Source organism: Phocoena phocoena, chromosome 17 (assembly GCF_963924675.1).
Source record: "Phocoena phocoena chromosome 17, mPhoPho1.1, whole genome shotgun sequence".
NCBI classification, from domain to species: domain Eukaryota; kingdom Metazoa; phylum Chordata; class Mammalia; order Artiodactyla; family Phocoenidae; genus Phocoena; species Phocoena phocoena.
In genome coordinates, this window is record NC_089235.1 from 68,411,328 (window position 1) to 68,428,488 (window position 17,161).

Genomic DNA, 17,161 nt, shown 5'->3' on the forward strand with positions numbered 1-17,161 from the left:
GAGGCTTGGGCAGGTCTGGGAGTGACACACATCACTTGTGTTTATAGCCCGTTGGCCTGAATTAGGCAGCTGGCCACACCGAACTGCCCAGAGCCTGGGACATGTAATCTCGCTGTGTGCTCCAAAGAAAGAGCACATGCATTGTCATGAGGATATAGCAGGTTCTGTCCCAGGGGCTTGGTGTTCTGGTCCTTGACTTTCAGAGTGGCTCAGTGAGAGTCTGCCAAATGCTCTAAGCAGCCTTGAGAAGACCCTGGCTGGCCCAGTCAGGATTCTGGCCGGTAGATGGAGGTCAAGGTTAGATTCCATAAGGCTGGAACTGGGAGCCAGAAGAACAACCAAGCCAAAGGCTACTGGATGAGGGAAAGCTGAAATTGAATCCACAAAAGGCCAGAGTCCAGAGGGAGGAATTTGCAAGTTGAGTTACAAAGCCAGAAGATCAAAAAACAGGAAGAAGAAAGAGGACTGGGTGGGGGTGGGGGGTGGGGGGTAAAGAGGAGAAGCAGAAGGAAAAGTGGAAGGGTAGTGGTTGGGAGAAGAAATGAGAGCCATTCAGAAGGGAAAAGCGGGGAAGGGTGCAAGCACAATTGGCCCAAATCCTAATGGAGGTTCCTGGGCCATCGTTAGAGGCCAGTGGCTGTATAGTGTGGACACAGGTCGGATTGGCTCAAAAATCTAGGAACAAGAACTTTTGGGAAGAGTACCAAGAGGAGAACATAGTTGACTTTTACGGGCTGAATTGTAGCTTCCCCCCAAATTTGCATATTGAGGTCCTAACGACCAGTCCCTCAGATTGTGACCTTGTTTGGATATAGGGTCATTGCACATGTATTAGTGAATTTAAGATGAGGTCATAGTGCAGTAGGGTGGACCCCTAGTGCGATGTGACTGGTGTCCTTATAAAAAGGGGAAATCTGAACTCAGACACACATGCAGGAAGAAATGCCATGTAAAGACAGAGGCACAGATCAGGATGAGGCTTCTATAAGGGTAAGAAATGCCAGTGATTGCCAGCAAATCTCCAGATGCTAGGCGGGAGACATGGAGCAGAGTCTCCCTCACAGCCCTCAGGAGGAACCAAGCCTGGTGACACCCTGATCTTGGACTTTTAGCCTTCAGACCTGTGAGACAAAAATTTTCTGGTGTTTCAACCACCCGGTTTGCAGTATTTTGTTCCAGCAGCCCCAGCAAACAAAGTCCCTATGATGCTGCAGAAATAACAGCAAGAGAGTCAGTGCGGAGGAGGTGAGCACTGTGCAGGGTGGACACCATCTCTAGCCATCCTGCGACAGGTGAGGGGTGAAGAATGCTGGGAAAAGGCCAAAGCAGCGCTACCTACAACCACTGACCATGTTTGTTATACTCTGTTTTCTACCAATTCAGCTTCATAATAAACTGCTAACTGGATGTGCCTGACTCCCAGGGTATGAGGAAAGAACACAGATGGTCCTATGACATCATTGTCTCAGGTGCATCCCCACTGAAGGAAAAATGGTATATTCATAAAAGTTTTCATCAGGACCCCTGAGTCGGCCGTAGTTGTCAGGAGGACCAGTAACAAACATAAAGCAGGGCTGAGTGAGTGGTAGAGGAGATCAGAGGAGAGAGACCCGGCTGTGATCAAGGCTGGAAGAAGTGGGAATTGACCTGAGCCTTGAAGGTTGAGGTCATTCAGGAAAGCAGAGAATAGAGAGAAAATTCCAGGCAGCTAAGATAGTGCTATGCACGGCTCCATAATACTCCTGCCACGCGTGGTACAGCTTCCTCCTCTACCACTGTGGCAGCTATGACATGGATGCTGAACAAGCTGGCTTCATGGGGTGCAAGCAGAAAGCAACTTCACCATGCTCTCACTGTCGCTTTAAAATGTATTCAGCTGGGGAAGGTACTCACGCCCTAGGAGGAAAACGTATACGATCCAGTGAGTTTTCTGATCACTCTTAGTTCATAAAAGCTGATGTCCCTTTATACCACCAGAGTCTGCCTTCAGATATTAGAATGCCTCTTCATACAATAATCCTTGCTCCCAATTTGACTCCAGGTTAACTCGTTTCTCCATCCCTAGGTAAGGCTTGTGCTAAATGAGAAGCCTGGACCTGGGGCTTCTCTTCCGTCAACTCTCTAAGTGGTTTCTCCCACACAGCCCCTACCCGGAGTCAGAAAGAGGAGAGAGGAAGGTGAGAGGTACGTGAGAGTTCTTGCTTGTCTGGTATTTCTATAGACTGGCTTCATGCTCTCCGAGCAGAGCAGGCATTTAAAGCTGACTTGTTTTCTTAAGGGATGCTTTTGTGAGTCCTTTGGAGACCTCTCCCCAGTTGCTGAGGAGCTCTGGCCCACAGCTCTCTTGATGCAGGGGATGGAGTGCTTTAGTTCCCACTAATGTTTTACTCCTTCCACATGTCCCGGGAATGTGGCCATAGTGCCAACTGAGGTCTGTGTTCAGCTCTAGGCAGCCCTCTGGAACAGAGTCAGTTACGGTCCCACACCAGCTGTCTTGCACATGTATCCCTGTCTGATCCTGAGAATAGTCATGCACCCTTATCCCTGACAAACTCCCAGAAGACAGGCTGCCAATGCAGCCACCTTTCCTTTGCATCAGCCGTCAGCAGCTGGCCGGCCCATCTCTAACCACTCAAATATCCCAGATGGGAATCCGACTTGGGTCCAATGCAACCTCTAACTTCTTTTTTTTTTTTTTTAACATCTTTATTGGAGTATAATTGCTTTACAATGGTGTGTTAGTTTCTGGTGTATAACAAAGTGAATCAGCTATCCGTATACATATGTCCCCATATCCCCTCCCTCTTGCGTCTCCCTCCCACCCTCCTTATCCCACCCCTCTAGGTGGTCACAAAGCACAGAGCTGATCTCCCTGTGCTATGCGGCTGCTTCCCACTAGCTATCTATTTTACATTTGGTAGTGTATATACATCCATGCTACTCTCTCACTTTGTCCCAGCTTACCCTTCCCCTTCCCTATGTCCTCAAGTTCTTTCTCTAGTAGGTCTGCATCTTTATTCCTGTCCTGCCCCTAGGTTCTTCAGACCAATTTTTTTTTTTTAGATTCCATATATATGTGTTAGCATACGGTATTTGTTTTTCTCTTTCTGACTTACTTCACTCTGTATGACAGACTCTGGGTCCACCCACCTCACTACAAATAACTCAGTTTCATTTCTTTTTATGGCTGAGTAATATTCCATTGTATATATGTGCCACAGCTTCTTTGTCCAATCATCTGTCGATGGACACTTAGGTTGTTTCCATCTCCGGGGTATTGTAAATAGAGCTGCAATGAACATTTTGGTACATGACTCTTTTTGAATTATGGTTTTCTCAGGGTATATGCTCAGGAGTGGGATTGCTGGGTTGTACGGTAGTTGTATTTTTAGTTTTATGAGGAACCTCCATACAGTTCTCCATAGTAGCTGTATCAATTTACATTCCCACCAACAGTGCAAGAGGGTTCCCTTTTCTCCACTCCCTCTCCAGCATTTGTTTGTAGACTTTTGATGATGGCCATTCTGACCGGTGTGATGTGATACCTCATTGTAATTTTGATTTGCATTTCTCTAATGATTAATGATGCAACCTCTAACTTCTAACCACTGTCCTGATGGCCCTGCTAAAGCTCCTCTCCAAAGACATAAGGTGAGGGGAAGCACCTCGCCCCATCACTTCGGAGCATCATAGAGCCCAGCACACAAGCTGCTTCTGCCAGGAAGTCCTCTTCCCACGAAATCACCTCTTCTTCCAACACTTTCATATCCTGATGTGGGGTCAGGAGATTATGAGATAGCTAACTGACTCTTTACTGCATAATTTTTACAAATTCCTCTGGGCGGTCCATCTCATAGAACATTATGATGTATCGTAACCAAAGCCAAGACATCCATGTTAATGTCCTTCTATATAACTCTTTACTCTTCTGTAAATTCCCCACAAGCAAAGTCCCGACCTTTTCATCTTTGTAGTCCAGCCCCAGACACACGGTTCAAGAGTTGTTGGTTGAATGAATGAACAAATGAACTGATAGATAGTGGAGAATTCTATACAAAGCATGTTCCTCAAACATTAAGACATCAACCTGGCTGGAGAAGAGAATTTGTTTAGGGAAGGATTGGGAGCTAAGTTGGGAAGAAATACTCAAAAATATTTGGAGCACAGAGAACTATAGACTGGAAACCGAGGAGCAGAGCTGAAACAGCATGAACATCAGGGACTTATGGACGCAGGTGGACCCAGCTCTGCCACTTGGGTTAACTGTAGACCAGAGGCAAGTTACTTAACCTCTGTGACTCTCAGCATTCTTGTTGCAAAATAAATACTATCATTCCTATCCGGTAAGGTTGATATGAAGTTTCATGGAAACAGCGGGTACAAAGCACCTGCTACAGGGCTTATCAGAGTAAATGATTGACACATAGTCACAGTAACAATTTAAAAACCATCTTTGAGTGCTTGCTATGGGTCAGAGACTGTGTCAAATGCTTTCTAGGCGACATTTCATTTAATCCTTATACAAAGCCCACAAGACAGGGAGCAATCGAGCCTGATTGTAGCACAAGGAACTGAAGTTAAGTGGCTTGTTCAAAGTCACCAAGCTAGCGAGAGAAAGACCTGGGATTTAGAGGCACATCTCTCTTTCTGCAGAGCCTGCTGTCTGTCAGCCTGACATCCTCATGCATCTTTAATGAAGGATCATCTTCCATTTAGAGACCCTAGGAAACAAATGAGAAACGGTGCCAGGTCTCTAGGAGCAAACATACTTTAGCCCCCAAGCTAAAAGCAATTAGGAATTCTCCTTTCTTGACTAAAAACAAATCAGTGATGTTGGGATCAAAATATTTGTTGAAAATCTCTAAAGAAATGGGAAAATAGTAGTATGATTGGACCACATCCTGTGGAGAGTGGCCCTTGGAGAGTAACAGATGAGCACATGGGTGAGAATGCTTAGAAATCTGGGAAGTGCTTTTAAAAGGCGGGTGGGGTGAGGCAGAAGGTTTCCAAAAGACTCGGGAGAGCCAGGTCACCCCCCCGCAGGCTCAAGTCCATCTCTTCCATCAAGATGTTTCTCCCGCTGAATGCTAATTGATGCAACCACTATGGAGAACAGTATGGAGGTTCCTCAGAAAACTAAAAATAGAATTACTATATGACCCAGCAATCCCACTACTGGGCATAGACCCTGAGAAAACCAAAATCCAAAAAGATACATGTACCACAATGTTCACTGCAGCTCTATTTACAATAACCAGGACATGGAAGCAACCTAAGTGTCCATCAACAGATGAATGGATAAAGAAGATGTGGCACATATATACAATGGAATATCACTCAGCCATAAATAGAAACGAAATTGAGTTATTTGTAGTGAGGTCGATGGACCTAGAGTCTGTCATACAGAGTGAAGTAAGTCATAAAGAGAAAAACAAATACCGTATGCTAACACATATATATGGAATCTAAAAAAAAAAGAGTTCTGAAGAACCTAGGGGCAGGACAGGAATAAAGATGCAGACATAGAGGATGGACTTGAGGACATGGGGATGGGGAAGAGTAAGCTAAGACAAAGTGAGAGAGTAGCATGGATGTATATACACTACCAAATGTAAAATAGATAGCTAGTGGGAAGCAGCCTCATAGCACAGGGAAATCAGCTCAGTGCTTTGTGACCACCTAGAGGGGTGGGAGAGGGAGCGTGGGAGGGAGACGCAAGAGAGAGGGGATATGGGTATATATATATTCGTACAGCTGATTCACTTTGTTATACACCAGAAACTAACACACCATTGCAAAGCAATTATACTCCAATAAAGATGCTAAAAAAAAAAAAAAGACGTTCCTCCCACTGAAAGTAGAACAAGAACATTAAGGAGAGAATGAAAGGCCAGAAGAGAAGAGGATATTGTGGGAGAGCATCCCCCTAACTTTACAAAGCCCAAACCTCAAAGAAATAGCCAACCCTGACCTGGAAAAGCAAACAGAGAAGGGCTGGGGTAGGCTTTGAGGTGACTCAAGTCTTGTTTCATCTGACACTAGGACCAAAAGCAAGAGTGACCTGGATACTAAATTCTAGAAACATTCCAGAATACATTATTAAAAGTAGATTGTTGACATTGAAGAATACAGATGGCAGGTATTAGGCTGCCTAGGCCTAATCCATGAGGCCAGGATGGATGGGCAAACCCAAGGGTTGGACATCTTTGGGGCAGGCTGGGAGAAGAGCTCCCAAGGGTCTGGTGGAGCCAGTGGGGCAGGTGATATCCTCAAGCCCCTCCACTGGGACCTCAGAGCTTCAAACAGACCATAGCGTACTTAGCTAATAACAACAAAGATGATAATAATAACAACAGCAATAATACCTGCTGTGTGGGTGCACTCAGAGTGTGTCAGGCGCTATACGGAGTACTTTTCATATGTGAGTCGCCTTAATCCTTATCACAATCAGAGTGAATATTTTAATCACCAGTAGATGAAGATAGGGAAAACAAGACACGGAAGCATTAAATGACTTGCCCAAGGTCACGCAGCTAGCAGTGGTAGAACCTGAATTTGAACTCAGGTGTCCAATTCCTAAGTCCATATTCGTAATCACTATGATACTCTGCACATATTAGAGGGTCGAGAGCTAAACTGGAAGCCAAGATGAAGATATGAATAGAGAGTGGGTGGGCAACAGTCAAAAAAGAGAAAAGATATTAGGATCTGGAAGTAGAGTGCCCCAGCTCTATTCCTTGTTATCTAAGTGACCTTCAGCAGGTTACTTGATGTTCTTGTCCCTTAGTTTTCTCATCCATAAAATGGGAATAAAAATGCAAAGTATTTCCTAAAGTTGTTGTAAGGAATCTATGAGTGAAAAGAGTGCGAAGTACTTGGAACAGCATCTGGCAGCCCCCAGTGCTATTTTAGCTACTGTCATTGTTAAGGTGGGTGGGCTAGGCTAGGTGTCAAGACTCATGTGTCAAGACTCATGAGGAGCTTCTTCAAGGAGCCATGGCGATTTGGAAGATGATAATATTGGTTTACCTACAGTAAGGCTTGGAAGTACATGGATTTCCTTTTCTTAACAGGGTTTCAAACTGGGAATGTTCTAGGCATAGCAAACAAAGCTTTGAGGTTTCCTATGATATTCTGGTAGCAACAGGAAGCACTGTGATCTGGACAAGTGTTGCAGGCAGTGGATTCACAACAGGTAGAAGGATGCACCTGTAGAAGTCCATTGATGGATCCGTGTCATCATCATCTACTGGCCTGGATGGGGCATTAAACCAGCCATCGGCTTTTTTACTAATTCCGGAGGAGATAAAGAAGGCATGCTCGTCCAGTAGGCAGGTGACTCAAAACGAGGAGAGAAAGCAAATATATGGGATGATCGACATAAATCCTCAAAAGGACATAACTTTTCAGATCGGGAAAGAGGGACAAACTTAAAGGATAGAATGTTCAGGAATCAAAGTCCTGCACACAGATTTTGAAAACAGAGACTGGGAAATGTCTGGATGAAAGGGCTTAACAGCAATTGTCACTGAGAAAGAGGAATAAGAATAAGGAGGAGGAAGAGAAGGAGAGTTGGGGAAGCTCAAGTGTGTGCCCGCTGCACATCAACCACGTGACACAAAAGCTCCGAAACTGAACGAATGTCAATGATATTTATTAGATGTACAAGCGCTTAACAAGAAAGGCAGGAGCCCTGAGCTCTGCAGCAATCAGGTCGAGACTTAAGTGCTGTGTTCGCTTCTGGGGAGTGATTATTTGGAGGAAAACAATAACAAACTCAGCTGTATTCAGGAGAGAGGTCGGGGTCTCAGAATCATGTCACATCTGGGGTAGCTGATGGAATGAGAGGTGTTTTCCTTAGAGAACTGAATCCGAAAGGGACCAGGCCAGCTATCTTCAATAATCGAAGGGTTGTCATGAGAACAAGGTATTCAATTAGTGCTCTGTGGCTCCTGATGCAGAGTTAGGATAAAAATATAGAAGTGACAGGGCAGCAGATTTCGACCCAAAATATAAGAATAAAAGGAACTGAGCTGCTAAAAAGGGTGGGGGATGGACTTCCTGGTGGTCGTGCAGCATTCGGAGATTTTTTGGATCTGCAGAGCCATTTTCAAGAGTTACACTAGGTAACCTCTCAGACTGCTTTCAAATCTAAGACCCCATCATCCTTTGACATGGTGACATGGGCTTTTGTCAGTAGGCAGCAGTAAAAACTATCAGAATTTGCAAAGCTTTTTTGCAGTTTACACGTCTCTTTCATATATCATCTACAAGAATACTCTGCAAACCTGGACTTTTGCAAAAAGGAATCTTCTCCTTGATTGACTTATTTACTCATTCAACGGATTCCCCTTGCGTGCCTGCTACGTTTCAGTCACTGTTCTAGCCGCAGAGGATACAGCTAGTTTTAAATAAGCACTTTCTCCCTCAGGGGGCTTAAAATACAGTGGTTGCAGATAGGTAATCAATACATATGTCAGGTTCTGCTAACCTCTGCGACAAAAAATGAAGCCATGAAAAGACACAGAAGAATCTTAAATGCATGTTACTGAGTGAAAGAAGCCAGTCTGAAAAGGCTAAATACTGTATGATTCCAACTATATGCCGTTCTGGAAAAGGCAAAACTATGGAGACAGTAAAGAGATTAGTGGTTGCCAGAGGTTGGGAGTAAAGGGAGGGGTAAATAGGTGGCGCATAGGGGACTCTTAGCATAGTGAAACTACTCTGTGTGAGATACCACGATGGTAGGTACATGTCATTATATATTTGTCCAGACTCACAGAATGTATGACTTGAAGAGTGAATCCTACTGTAAACTTGGACTTTGGGTGATAATGATGTGTCATGTAGGTTCATAAGTTGTAATAAATGTACCACTCTGACAAGGGATATTGATAATGCGGGAGTCTGTCTGAATGGGAAATCTCTGTACCCCACTCTTAATTTTACATGAACCTAAAACTGCTCTAAAATAGATGACAGATAGATAGATAAATAGATAATAGATGGATGGATGGGTAGATAACAGTTGGATGGATAGATAGGTAGATGAACATAGATAACAGGTGGAAAAAAAAGAATGAAACAGCACTAAAAAAAATAATAAAATAAAATAAATTTACATCCATTAACTCATGTAAGACACACAAGAGCCTGGAGATGTAGATAACTGTTGCCCCTTTTCTACAGCTGTGTAACAATCAAGCCTCAATGTAGGGATAAGACCACAACTATTTTATCACACAAAGAGAATCTGTGGGTCAGGACACACAGGGCACAGTGTGGGGTGGCTTGTCTCTGCTCTGTGATATCTGTTGGGCCTCAGTTGGGAAAATGCAAATGGCTGGGAGCAACTCAAAGACCTGGGGGCTGCACTCACGTGCAAGCTTATTCATTCACATGTCTGGCTCCTGGGATGGGATGACTTGAAGGCTGTGGACCAGAGGCCTGGCCAAACTGGTGTTCTCATCATTCTTGGTAGGTAGTTTTCTTAAATGCATCTCAGAGCTCCATGAGAAAAAGTAGCAACAAATGAAGCCGAAGTTGCCTGGCCTTTCATGACCCCATCTCAGAAGTCACCACATCACTTCTGTTGCACTGTGTTGGTCAAAGCAGTCACATTGAATTCATCCAAATTCAATTCACCCAATTCAATTCAATTCCATGCAAATTCAAGGGAGACACGGACCTCTCAAAGAACTTGCAGCCATGATTTGAAACCACCACACTATTTTTGCAGAGGGAGGAAAATTAACACAAAGTGGGTAAGTAACTTGCCCAAGGTCACACAGCTCGGTGGTGAAGAAAGTCTGTCACAACGACTCACATTACTCCTTCCTGACCACTTGCATAAAATAGCAATCCCATTCCCCTTCCCAAGGCTTCTCATCCTGGTTGCATTACTTTATTTTCTCCATAGTACTGATCGCCCCTGACATGACCCATGATCACCGAGACTGTGTCTCATTCACTCTTATGTTCCTATCCACCAGGACAGTGCCTAGCATGTAACAGATGCTTTAAAAAAATGCCAAATGAAAAACAACATCTCCTTTTCTTTGACCAATACCAAATATTTAAAAAAAACTCTAGGCTGAGTCCAAAGAGTAACACACAGAATAAGATCTCTGAAATAACACTGTTTATGTAAATTAAGTTCTGTGCATACAAAGCACTGTATATCATACCAGAACACCTACAAGCAGAAAGATAAATGTCAAATACATTAGAATGTTGCCCAGGGGCAGAGGAGGATGGGCATCGAAAGGAAAAGCAAATAAAAACATAAATAGATGCAAAGATAAATGAGAGCGGCTTTGCAGGAGCCAATGGTGTTAGGATGACAGTGTATGGTTAACTAAAGAGTTTAATTAACGCGACCATCTGCATCTGAGGAGCAGGTTAAAGAGAAAAGTAGCACATGCTCTTTGGAGGTTTGGGGAGGAAAGACCTCAAATTCTTTGACACCCCTTCCAATGATGCAGCAGGAGTGATGTTACATGACTTTAGAAGCACTAGGCCATCAAAGGGATTTCCCCTCCCAGAACACTCCCTCTCAGAACCCAGCTGTCATGCCATGAAAAAGGAAGCCCAAGCCACAAGAGATACAGCGTGGAGATGCTGGGTCAACAATCTCCCTGCTGAGCCCCACCTTCAAGCCATCCCTGACCAAGGACCAAACATGTGAGTAAAGAAGCCATGTTGGAAGTGGACCTCCATCCACAGCTCTGCCAGCCCTCAGATGTTAGAGCTACCTCCAGCTCAGACTCCAGACATCAAGGAGCGAAGACAAGCCATCCCCTCTGCGTCCCTATTCAAATTCCTGACCTGCAAAATCTCAGCCTAATGAGATGATTGATTTATGTCACTACGTTTGGAGACAATTTATAACTCAGTTTACAAACAACAAAAACATGCTACTACTACTCGACTCCCTCTGTTTCCCCCAATGAAAAGGGTGCCTAGATTAGCTGAATATTCTATGTTTTCAAAAGAACTGAAAAATTTAAAAATCCAAAATTTTTCTTCTGATTTTTAAAATTTAGTAACTATCCAAAACTTCTTCTAAAATACAGTGGAGGGGGAATAAATCCCATCTGTGCTTCCCAATTGGCCCATGAGTCACCGATTTGCAAATCAAACTGTAATTGAGTACTGTCTGCCGTTCCCGCAGAGGTTTGTAAGATCACGTATGTTTATCTCCATGTCCCTCACACTTTACAGCCTGAAGATGAGACTAACCAGGGACTTGAACTCCCAGCACTGGGTTAGGTCAGGAAATTACCACTAACTGGCAGCCCAACCTTGGGCTTCACCTCACTTCCCTTAACTGACAAATGGGGGCGCCAGTATCTACCTTAGCTGCTTCATGGGTTGCTGTGAGGTTAGTTTCAAACAAGCTTGTATGTAAGGAAGCAATTTGTAAAGGATGATGCAGTGTGTACTTTTTTTTTTTTTTGCGGTATGCGGGCCTCTCACTGTTGTGGCCTCTCCCGTTGCGGAGCACAGGCTCCGGACGCGCAGGCTCAGCGGCCATGGCTCACGAGCCCAGCCGTTCCGCGGCATGTGGGATCTTCCCGGACCGGGGTACAAACCCGCGTCCCCCTGCATCAGCAGGCGGACTCTCAACCACTGCGCCACCAGGGAAGCCCGCAGTGTGTACTTTTAATGGGCCACATGGTGGCTCCCAAAAAGATATGTCCATGTCCTAATCCCCAGAACCTGTGAACATGACCTTGCTTGGATAAAGGGTTTTTGCAGAAGAGACCAGGCAAGCCCTAAATCTAATGACGAGTGTCCTTATGAGAGACACAAAGGGAAACATAAATGCACGGAGGAAAAGACCATGTGAAGATGACAGCAGAGATTGAAGAGATGCAACCACAAGCCAAGGAATGACAGGCACCACCAGAAGCTGGAAGACACAAGGAATGAAACCACTCCCTGGAGTTTCTAGAGGGATCGTGGCCCTGCTGACACCTTGATTTCACACTTCTGGGCTCCAGAGCTGTGAGAAAATAAATTGCGGTTATTTTAAGTCACTCAGTTTGTGGTCATTTTTACATCATCCATAGGACACTAATACAGTACATAGCGGAACGGTCATGGCCTCACTATGGATTCCTTTGAGAGTTACATGTTGTGGGCGCTTTGTAATCCATTGGTCATCTGTCTGGCCACTCTAGCTTGAGGAGTCTCCTCCCTGAAATCACCCATCTGGTCACTAATCAGTAATGCCTTGTGAAATCACATCCATTCTGGGAGGGATTATTCAAATGTTGCACTGTTGTTCAATATTCTCTTTTCTTTCCTGATGAGAAGCTCCTGGAGGCGGTGAGCCATTGAACAGAGCAGACATCCTGGAAGGGTGGTCCCCAAACCACCCTCATCAGAACCACCTAGAACAGGTCCTAGAAATGCTAAATCTCAGATGCTGTCCTAGACTTAATGAGTCAACTGCCAGGGGTGGGAAGGATAAGAGGGGATTGAGAATCAGTATTTTGAACAAGCTCCTTAGATATCTGCTATGCTCACTAAAATTTGAAAGCCACTAACATAGGAAGGAACTGTCGAGGCCGTGAGTCAGACAGCCTGGGGCTGATTTCCAGCCCTTCTCCTCCCTATCCATTAAAAGTTTAAGTCCTCGGGCTTCCCTGGTGGCGCAGTGGTTGAGAGTCCGGCTGCCGATGCAGGGGACACGGGTTCGTGCCCCGGTCCGGGAGGATCCCACATGCCGTGGAGCGGCTGGGCTGGTGAGCCAGCCATGGCCGCTGAGCCTGCGCATCTGGAGCCTGTGCTCTGCAACGGGAGAGGCCACAACAGTAAGAGGCCCGTGTACCGCAAAAAAAAAAAAAAAAGTTTAAGTCCTCTAAGGGTCAGTTTCCTCCTCTGTAAAATGGAGATAACAAGGATGGCCCATCAAAGGGTTGTGCTAAGAGCGGGCTCGCACGAGATCACGTGTGCAAATCGCCTAGTGCAGTTGCTGAATAAATTCCGGTTAATGTTAACATGATGGGGATGGCGATGATGACCCTGCCCCGCTAAGAACATAGGCCAAGGCCACCCATATTCAGTACCACGTGAGCCTCCTGAGTGGTCCCCCCAGTTCGAATCCATCATGAGTCACTCTGCAAAATTATAATCTGATCATTATTAACTGATGAAATCCATATCGCGTTCTCCAAGAAAGAGGACGAATAGAGGGATGACTCAACTCTGTCTCTTTATTTAGGTCTTCTAAGGCTATTGGAAGACGTTGGCATATGTTCTCCTTAAAGGAAAAAGAAAAAGAAAATCCTGACTTTGCCAGTCCTTTGCTTAAAGTCATTTGCCTACACACGGCGCACAGTAGCCCGTGTGATCTCCTTCAAATCGCCCCTCCCATCGCAACTCCCTCAGCCTTCTTCCCTTAAACATTTGCAGTTTGTAAAAAGCCCGGTACAATTTCAATCCCCTATGCCTTTCTACGTGCTCTTCCCTCTGCCTCCGATGCCCTTCTCCTTCCCTAGCCCATGCCCATTCATCTGTAGCATTCATATTCATCCTGCAGGACTCAGCTGAACCACCTCTGTGAAGCCTTTCCTGATTCTTTTGTCTCACCCCAATTATCCCTATAGCTGAGCTCTTCACCCTCTTCTCTGTGCCCCCCTCTCCCCATCACGTACCCTACATAACATAGAACCTAGGGTCCCAGGCTAGGACAACAGACTATCTGTGTTTAAAACCCAGGACCATGACTTATTCGTTGTGTGATCTAATCTTTCTGGGCCTCCATTCCCTTATCTATACAATCTGAATTGTTATAAACCTTCAGTGAAGTGATTCTTGTTAAGTATGAAACACGGTGCCTGACACATGGTAAGCAGCTAGAAATGTTTGCCACTATGGTTATTATTCTTCAGCACAGTCTAAAAGTACAAGTAAGGTCACCTCTTTATTTCTTTTTCCGGACACCCACAGAAAAGTTTTAAAGACCATCAGTGAATCATAGCAGCCCAGGCTTAGGAGGAGCCTCAGAGATCATTTGCTCCAACTCACGTTTAACCACAACAGGTCAACATCATTGTCACTCAGGGTAGAGCCAGAGGGCTCTGTTTATGTGACCGACAGACCCAAGACAAAACAAAACACTTCGCAAAAGTCATTCTCACAACTTCCTTGAGAAACAGGTGTGAAGCAAGGACTCAGAGCCTCCGTTTTTAGATGAGGAAACTGAGTCACGGAGGTAGTGTGAACGGCAAAAGGTCACACTGTCAGCCAAGAGGGCCAGTTCCTAGATAACCTCCTCCACCCATCAGCTGACAATCTCAAGACCAGGAAGTTGTTTGGGTCACAAATAATGTTCTTGTGGGAAATGAATGTGAGGAGATAAACATGAGCTTATGAGAGCCAGAGCAATAAGGTAATGTTCAGGTTTTTGTTGTTGTTCTTACTGAACATTTGTTTTCTTTAATTCCAGAAAAGCCTTGTAATGAGAATAGGTGATGAAGCATCTGGGGAGGCAGCATGGCCTCAGAGAAAACAGGGAGGAGATGTAATCAGACGGAGCTATGCTTAAATCCCCTGCCTGTCACTGGATGGAAATTTGGACCCATCCTGCAGGCTCTGAGAACTTCATCTTCATCTGTAAGATGGAGGTAATGGTAATGCCTCCCTTATGGAGTTCTCAGTAGAATCTTAGATGGTGTATCTAGAATCCTTGACACATAAATTCACTCTATAACTAGCTACTATTGTCGTGTTTGGAGTTGTTAGGACAACTGTAAATGTAAACTCTTTAGAAGGAGGTGGAAAGTGTTTGAAAAGATTGGCTTGAGTGTTAAGGAGTTAGTGCCTAAAGGAAGTAAATATTTGTTGAGCACCTGCTATGCGCCAGGCACTGTTCTAGAACTCTACAAATGTGCTCTCATCTTTGTCTGCTCCACGCCAGGCACAGCACCTAGGAAACATTCAATAAATATTTGTTATTTATTGTATAAGTTGAAGGTATGAATTGAATGAATCATTCATTCATCGAATCCCCACAGATATGCCAAATAAATATTATCATTTTCACCTTATAAATGAAAAGAACAGAAGCCTGGAGTGAGGAAACCCCTCCTCCCAAGTCACATAGTAAGTAGAGGAATCAGCCAACCCTTTGAAAGTGTTTTTAGCTAAAACACAAAAGATGGGATGGATATAGCTAAGGCAAGAGCACAGGGAAGAGAAGTCTAGGTCGAGGAAATAGGCCATGTGAAGGCTGTGAGGTAGGGTGGAGACCAGCATGTTGGAGGGGCCAAGAAAAGGCCAGTGTGGCCTGAGCACATGGACCGTGGTCTCAGATGAACTTGAGGAGCGCGTGAGGGTCAAAGCAAGTAGGAGATTATGAGCTTCGGTCAAGATTTTGGATTTTATTCCAGGCACAAAGGGAAGCCTTTGAAGCATTTGAAGCAGAGAAGGGACATGATTCAAATCTCGTCTTGGTGCTGTTTTGAGAATGGCCAGGAAGAGGGACAGAGTAGAATCGAAGAGGATATCGTAGCAGAAGCCCAGGCAAGCATTGCTGTGGCTGGGTCCCAGGTCGAGGGCAGTAGAGAGGGGGTAAAGTGGAGAGTCTGGAGGAAGCTTTGGTTAGTAGACCCACTAGACCATGCTGAAGGTTGACGTGGAAGCTTATAAAAAAGTGACAAATGAAACTCATTCCTCTGGCCTAAGCCGTTTCCTGGGGCTTTAAGCTCTAGATGAAAAGCAGGTGGAGAGAAGATTAAAAGCCTTATTGGAGCATTTTAAGGTTGAAAGCCTTGTGAGACATCCAAGTGGAGGTGTTGGGATGAGACCTAAAGGCTGGCTGGAGACCTTCCTTAGAAAGTTCTTCATGTAAGGATGGTATTTGAAGCTGTGGCAATGTATGAAATCACCTTGGTCTGGAGTGGAGGACAGGGGAGTTCAATATAACATAAGAAGTGGACCAAAGCCTGAGGAACACTAATATTTAGAAGCTGGGAGGAGGAAGAGAAAGAGGAGGAGAACAGTAAGAAGCAATTAGTCACCAAGGAGGAAAACCAGGAGAGTTTGGGATGTTTCAGAAACCAGGACCAGTCAGAATGGCCATCATCAAAAAGTATACAAATAAATGCTGGAGACGGTGCGGAGAAAAGGGAACCCTGCTACACTGTTGGTGGGAATGTAAATTGGTGCAGCCACTATGGAAAACAGTCTGGACATTCCTTAAAAAAAACTAAAAATAGAGCTACCAAATGATCCAGCAATCCCAATCCTGGACATCTAACCAGAAAAGACAAAAAACTCTAATTGGAAAAGATGCATGCACCCCAATGTTCATAGCAGCACTATTTACAATTGCCAAGACGTGGAAGCAACCTAGATGTCCATCAACAGATCAATGGATAAAGAAGATGTGGTATATATAGGCAATGGAATATTAATCATAAAAAAAATGAAATATTGCCATTTGCAGCAAAATGGATGGACTTAGAAAACATCGTACTAAGTGAAGTCAGACAGAGAAAGACAAATATTATATGATAACACTTATATATGGAATCTAAAAAAATAATACAAGTGAACTTATTTACAAAATAGAAACAGACTCAGAAACATAGAAAACAAACTTATGGTTACCAAAGGGGAAAGAATGGGGGGATAAATCAGGAGTATACATTATCAAGAGGAAAAAAAAAAAAAAGAAACAAGGAGAAGAAACTGTCGTCGACTCAAAGGACATAGAAATCTAGAATTAGAAGGTCAAGTCAACTTGTTCAACTGCCTTGTTTTCATATGGGAATCTGCAACGCAGATAGGGGAAGTGGCTTACCAAAGATCACACAATAGATAACCTCAGAAGAACTTTCTAACGATGAGAACTATCACCCAGGAGTGAAATAGACTCTCCTTAGGCAGTGGACACTTTGCCACAAAGAGAAGCTGGATGGGACAGCTGGATGCTGGAGGACAGTCCTGTGTGTCATCAGGATGATAGGGAGGGGCAGGGGCTGGGCGGATGACGGTGGAGGAGATTTCTCTCAATTCTAAGATTGTAAAATGGGTGACTCTCAAATATAACTAGAACGCTTTGGATCCCAGGACCCCAGCGGTCTCTTTCATGAATGAAAACGTCAAGATCCATAAATACAAATAAATGACGCTGTTGATGAGCAAT